Source organism: Amphiura filiformis, chromosome 4 (assembly GCF_039555335.1).
Source record: "Amphiura filiformis chromosome 4, Afil_fr2py, whole genome shotgun sequence".
Classification (NCBI taxonomy): Eukaryota; Metazoa; Echinodermata; class Ophiuroidea; order Amphilepidida; family Amphiuridae; genus Amphiura; species Amphiura filiformis.
In genome coordinates, this window is record NC_092631.1 from 77,968,871 (window position 1) to 77,975,968 (window position 7,098).

A 7,098-nucleotide genomic window follows, 5' to 3' on the forward strand; every position below is an offset into this window, starting at 1 on the left:
TAGCTGGGGCGTTCAGCTTAGCGTGGTTGCCGTACACCCTATCACATATATGGGAGAACACGACGGGGGAGAGACTGGAAGCACCTGTAGAATTTACTGTATTCATTCTCCCGACTTGCAACTCTTGGTGGAATGTGATTATATATTCGTTAATGAATCATCAGTTTAGACAAAAGACAAAGCAGATATTTGGATGTAAACAAGATGACTTTGAAGTTGGCGCAACAGACGTGGGTTCAAGTGTCAGATGAAAGAAACATATCAATCCTGTCGGAATAGCTTGTCTCACGAAGATTATCGAAAACAGTGTCACGATTTGTTGGCTGATCAACCTCTATTTGAATTAACGAGCCGTATTCATGATAATTTATAAATTAAATGACGGCTTAAACATACATCAGAATCATGTCCTCCTTACGGTACATATCATGAAAGTATATACTATGAAAAACCAGCATTAGCGTAGATCCCGGTGGCAGGGGAGGATGGTCCATACAATCATCCCCCCTCCCCCTCCCCAAATTAACCTCATATTTGGCCATTTTTAGCCCCAAAAGTACTAATTTTTGCTCTCACTTCGCGCGAATCTATTCCACATTAATTTGCACCGTATTTCATCAGTTAAGCTTCAATCAACCGAAATTTTTCGTGCGCTTCGCGCGCATTTGTACCAGTAACTTATTCTGTTGCCAAAAGGTGATGGATCCACTATATTTCAAGACATTTTTCCAACCCCATCCCCCAATGTCAAAACGAGATCTACACCACTGAAAACCAGGACTGATTGGGATAATCAGGGGTTAACACCGTACTCCTTTTGAAACTTACTGGAAGCTAAGAGTACATGATAGTTTGTGATTTTGATAACTATTTTATATTTATTTGTCCAATCCATTTCAACTAGGCAATCTAAATTGTACTCACCATTTACATCCCAAGGTATTGTAGTATATCCACCTCACACCTTTTCAATATATATTCAGTAAAAGACAAAATATCAAAATTGATGCCTCATTATGATATCACAGACTATCACATGTATTCAAAATGGATGCCTAAATTTGACCTGAACCCAGTGACCTATAACCTGACCTATGATGACCTATAGCCTTTTAAATCTCTTTTCCTAACAACACATTATAGAAGGTACATAGTATTAAATTGGCTATTGCATCCATTGTGGAAGAGCCTATTTAATTTATTCAGTGTTATTTAGCATGCATCGCTGAATACAATTCTATAGAAAGTATAACAAAGGATTTAATGTATTCTATTCATGTACTCTACTTGAAAGGAATAAATTATGGTTTGTTATGAAACACACGTCTGAGTTACTAGAATACACTAAACAAAAAAATATATAGGGCAAAAATTATATACTAAAATGGTTTAAAAGCACTTTGTAGATAGAGATATTTTATAAGTTCAGGACATGAGGTGATGAACATATTTATGTACTTCATAAATTTGCAAGAAAAAAAAGAAGAGGGGTACTGATGAAAATCAGGGTATTACACCCCCTTAAAAACGTTTTAAACAACTTAAATTTCGTCGGCCGTATCACATACTGACGTATTCGACATTTTTAACATTTTTGAGAAAATTGGTATATTAGTTTGTTATGTTCTACTCTATTCACCAAAAAACATGCCTCAAAGTGGCTTAATTAGTAGGATATTAATCAATTTAATTATGTCGTATTTACAAAATCTTGAAATGTCTGCATCATATAACGACGTATTTGCCGATCACCTATACTGCGCAAGCCCAGTATATCGTATCTGCAATTTGAAGAATTTGCCGTTTCACATACTGACGTATTTGCGCTACGTATTTGCGCGACTCTGTCATTGCACGGCAAAAGTGCTGCTTTGTCCTTTTCACATACTCTGACGTATTTGCGCAACTGTTTCACGTATTTGTCATTTAAACGGCGAAATTGACATTAGTCCTTTTTACATAGTGACGTATTTTATTTAAAATTAATTTTTTACAGAATAAGTTATGCTCTGATAGTGATAAGTGAATTATATTGAAAATATGGTATATTTGCATTACTGTTATCCTGGGTTTTATAATCGACAATAATATTTTAATCAAGATTATGCACCAAATACGTCAGTATGTGATACGGCCGACGATTTTGTGTTTTGGTTTAGGTAAAAACGTTTTAATAACATTACGTGTCGGGTTATATAAAGGTCATGAAAACGTTTTAAACGTTTTGTATGAAACACACTGCAATATTTTTAAAATGTTTTCGAAATGTTATATTAAACTATTTTTTGCAAACATTTTTTACCAAATATTTTGTCAACACTTTAATAACAATATGTTAAAATATTTGCATTAGGTTATCAAAAAATGTTTTTTAATGTTATGAAAACGTTTTATACCCTTTATATACCCTTTATATAACCCGACATTTAAACGTTTTCTGACAACCTCTTATAACCTTTTGCGAATGATGTCGAAAATGTTTTATGTTTGCTGGGATGCTCCTATACACACACCCAACACCCAACAACCCCCCATACACCCCTCCCCACTCCCTATTCACTGCAACACTCCTATCCAAACCCACATTAATTTAGTTTGAATCAGTTCTGCTTTACGTACGTACGTTGTTTGTGGTGATTACGTAACCGTGTTACTTGATATAATAAAATTATTAATCAAATAATGAAGAAGGAGGCGGCCTATAAAATTGGCCGCTGAGACACAATGAGAGAGTTATCATGGGGACTTAAGTTGAGATTGCCCGAGTACCGACTGTGAACTCAGGTAGCACAGTGGTAAAGCTCTGGACCGGTAATCCAGCGACCGGGGTTCAATCCCCGCTGAGTCCTGATTTTTTGCTCGAGCCCCAATCACGCCATTTAAAATTATTAATCCTTAATTTGTATATTTCTTGTTCGTGTTGGAGAACAGCGGTAATAAAAGAAAAAAAAATAATTGAATTATTTGTATAAAATATATTTATTAAATCATTCATGTTAAGTTATATGTAAGTTTATTACGTTATTAACATACTTGAAAACGTGTAATCAGACAATTGCTGTTATCTTCGCTAACCTTAGCCCATGGACATGAAGCAGCTGTATTAAACTGCGCGATATAGTCGTTGTTTGTCGTTGTAACTTATCATTTTAGCTTTCTCCGCCCTACACTGCTGATTGAAAAAGCAGTCAACTTAAATCAAAGACCAAAAAGATTGTTTTTCACTGTCATGCGCACAAAGCAGAAGCATGTTTTACCATCACTATGGAAAATATCGTCCTAGTAAAATCATCGATCGTAATGGGGCACTCAGCGCGAGATACATGCTATACGTTTTGTGCACAAAAAATGTTCAATTCGGACAGAAACCGCGGCGGAAACAAGGGTCAAAACCAAAAATACCTTTTTATTTAATTATAATCCTCCAAATTTCAGATTTAGATTCCGATATGTTTCCAACAAATTCACAGAAAATTGGAGGGCAACGCGCATTTGTGGGCGAAAGAGAAGCACATTTTCCGGCACTTTTTACTCTATGGAATATCTAAAATTCTATCTCTGTGGGTCACACAACGAACGCCTATGCATGCTATACGTTTTGTACACAATCTGTTCAAGTCGGCACAGAAACCGTGGCGAAAAAAGGGTCCAAATTACCTTTTTATTTAATTATAAACCTCCAAAATTCAGATTTAGGTTCAGATATGTATTCCAAAAAAGTGAGAGAGAAGCGCTTTTTGCTATCGCTATGCAATATCCAGACCAAGTAAAATTCAAAATCACGAAGGGGGGTTGTGCTACATTTGTTAACTGGTACTGGTGGTTACGTTCACAGAAAAGTGTAAAAATATTGGGAACGTGTGGCATTGTTGTCTTTCTAATATTGTGTGAGTTATGACAAAGATTTCTGAATTATTTTTTCAAAATACACATATCTTCTTGAAAGTGATAGACACAAAGAAGTAATTCACGTGGCGTCAATTAATCGCACAACGCTGATAGACATTCGTTCACCTGCGATAGGAACTTTTTAAAACAAAAGAAAAATCCAAAATCTCTATGCATAACAAGGAAGTAATGTATTTCTTCAATTTCAATTGTCTGTACTGATTTGCTATATTGTGCCCCATGGGTCGATAGTGACGAAATACACCTCAGTGAACAGAGCACATCCAGATCTTGCAAAATATACTTGACTAATGACCCCCCGGAATGACCCATGTTCAGAACCCAGTATATTCTCAATAGGAAAACAAAGGAAACCTGTACATAAGTAATGGGAACATCACTGTTGACATGAGAGGATGTATTATGTTTAAAATGATTCTGGGAAGGGTGAGATATTTTCTCTGGGTTTTGAGTTGAAAATTTAAAGCCAATACCAACATGTATTACTGCTCTGGAATGATCATCCCTCACTATAATTAGGTTTAAAACGGCAGCTACTACTTGTTTACTCTACTAGTATGTATGTAAGACGGCAGCTATTACTTGTTTACTGTGTATATAAGACGGCAGCTATTACCTGTTTCCTCTATGCCGTGATAAATAGAGGGTGTGGTATTTTCTTTCTTCGATTTAATTAAGACCGGTGGAAATGTGACAACATCGAATGAGCGAGAAAACCTCAATGTCGCATGACGTAGCAAAACAAGGCCCCAGGGTAAGCATGGTAAGTCTTTTCACAAAATCAACCTTCGAGCCGATATTTTAATTAGATTATAACTACATTTGCTTTCAGGTTCAATCATGGTTTAGCGACATCGGTGAGTTTTGAAAGTAACAAGGGAGTAACGTACAATAACAAAATGAATAACAAGTAAAATATATTGTACAAATTAATGGAATTAACCGATCTTTAAAATTTGAAATGTTTCGAGCATGAAAACTTTAAATAGTAGCCGTTACTTTGCTGTAGACACAACACTCTCTTAGACCTTTGTAGACTTCGGTCATACTAGAAAAACATGTATTGTAAACGGTGCTTCAAAACTAGTTGACGATACCAATAATGTAATAAATCAAAACGATGCCACTATTAAATGAATCGAGAAAGAAAAAAGTCTATTGACATGTAATCATTGACCATTTAAATAATGTGACCCTCTTGGTCAAAATCGAACCGAATTTACGTGATGACGTTTTGTAACATATGCTGAGGAGGACGCCCTCAATATTTTTTTTTTTTTTTTTTTTACACGATTGTAATGTACTTTATGACCTAACATACCCTTCAAAAATGGAGACTTCAGGTGCTGTAGTTTTGTCAAAATCCGAGAATTTGAATAAATCACCGGAACCGCCGTTTAACTATTACGATGGAAATATTAGTTGAATGCGTACACGATGTTCATAACACAGTACGTACATGGCGTGCGCGTTGGACAGTCACACACGCACATCAAATGATCGTGCTGTAGCAGTGACATTGGCGCTGATAGTAAATTCCAATTTTCTTTGTTTACCTCAGTTGTTCGGCTCAAAATTAAAAGGGAACATCTCTGAGAGTAAAATCTAACATATTATGGAAAAGAAATACTAATATACAGCTTGTCTCAAAAATAATAGTGCAAGTGAAAAGCGCCCTCTTTGGCAATTAGAAAATACTGTTATGACATGATGCTTACATCAACGTCAAGGGCGTAGACTTAGCTCTCAAATGCCGTTTGTTTTCTTCAATTTGCTTGTTTTAATCTCGGGATGTGCTTAGTTAACAACGAATGGATAAAATCACAATTGTGCCACTTTTACTACATGTAGGGAAGAGGGCTGTTCATGTAAATCAATGATAGCATCAAGTTTATCAAGACTTCCTTCGTAAAATTAAAAGAATGCATCAATTATACAACAATACAAAATTGTTTTTACTGTTTTATCGTGATACAGGTATAATAATTCTCTTTTTCTACTAAAAACAGATTAAAAGATAAATACACAGTTCACAGTGTATTGCCAACAATGACATATGGGCAAGTGATGGGGCAGAAACATGGACAACAACCAAGTACCTGGAACAGAAATTACAAACAGCCCAAAGAGCAATGGAAAGGAAGATGCTACACATTACCGTAAGGGATAAAATTAAGAACACTGAAATAAGACGTCAAACTCAAGTCAAAGACATTATGGTGAAACTCAAAGAAGCGAAATGGAGATGGGCAGGTCACCTTGCACGAAGGGAAGATAACAGATGGACTAAACGGCTTACAGAATGGCAACCAAGAACAGGGAAAAGATCTAGAGGAAGACAGAAGAGGAGGTGGCGTGATGACATTACTGCCTACATGGGGCCTACATGGACAAGAAATGCAAGAGACAGAGAACAGTGGAAGAATCACGAAGAGGGCTACGTCCAACAATGGTCGAACACAGCCTGGTGAGTGAGCAAAAATGGTGAATGAGTGAGTGAAACAGTTCACATTCTGCTGTAAAATTAAATACATGTATATGTGCATGTTAATGATTTTATCATGGTAAGTAGTCTTTGTCACTCAAGACATGTTTTAAAAAAGACAAGCAAAATATTGCACACATATAAAGAAATTAGACAAAATAATGCACGCGCGCTGATGTTGATGCGTCTATGCACGAGCCCCGAAGGGGGATTGCATTAGATGCATCAACATCAGCTATCATTGATTTACATGTACAGGCATCATCACTTTGTAAAAGTGGCACAATTGTGATTTTACCCTTTCGTTGTTAATTAAACATATCTCGAGATTAAAACAAGCAAATTGAACAGACCAAACGGCATTTGAGAGCTAAGACTGCATTATGTCACAACGGTATTTTCTAATTGCCAAGGGTGCTTTTCACTTGCACAATATTTTTGAGACAGGCTGTATTTTTATGGAAATGTTACAATATGGCTTAAAACGCCTAAAGCACAATACGGGTCAGCAATTAGATGGTTGCTAATTGAAATTGCTGTGTATCTTCTGCCAACAGCTACCCAACCATGCACTTACTTAAGGAATCGGATAGCAACGTTTGCACAGTATTTTTGTGGGACCTGTGAGACATCTCGAATTGCATTTCGATATTAAAAAATCTAGACACATTCGGATTATTCATTACAAATTTCAAACACATTGT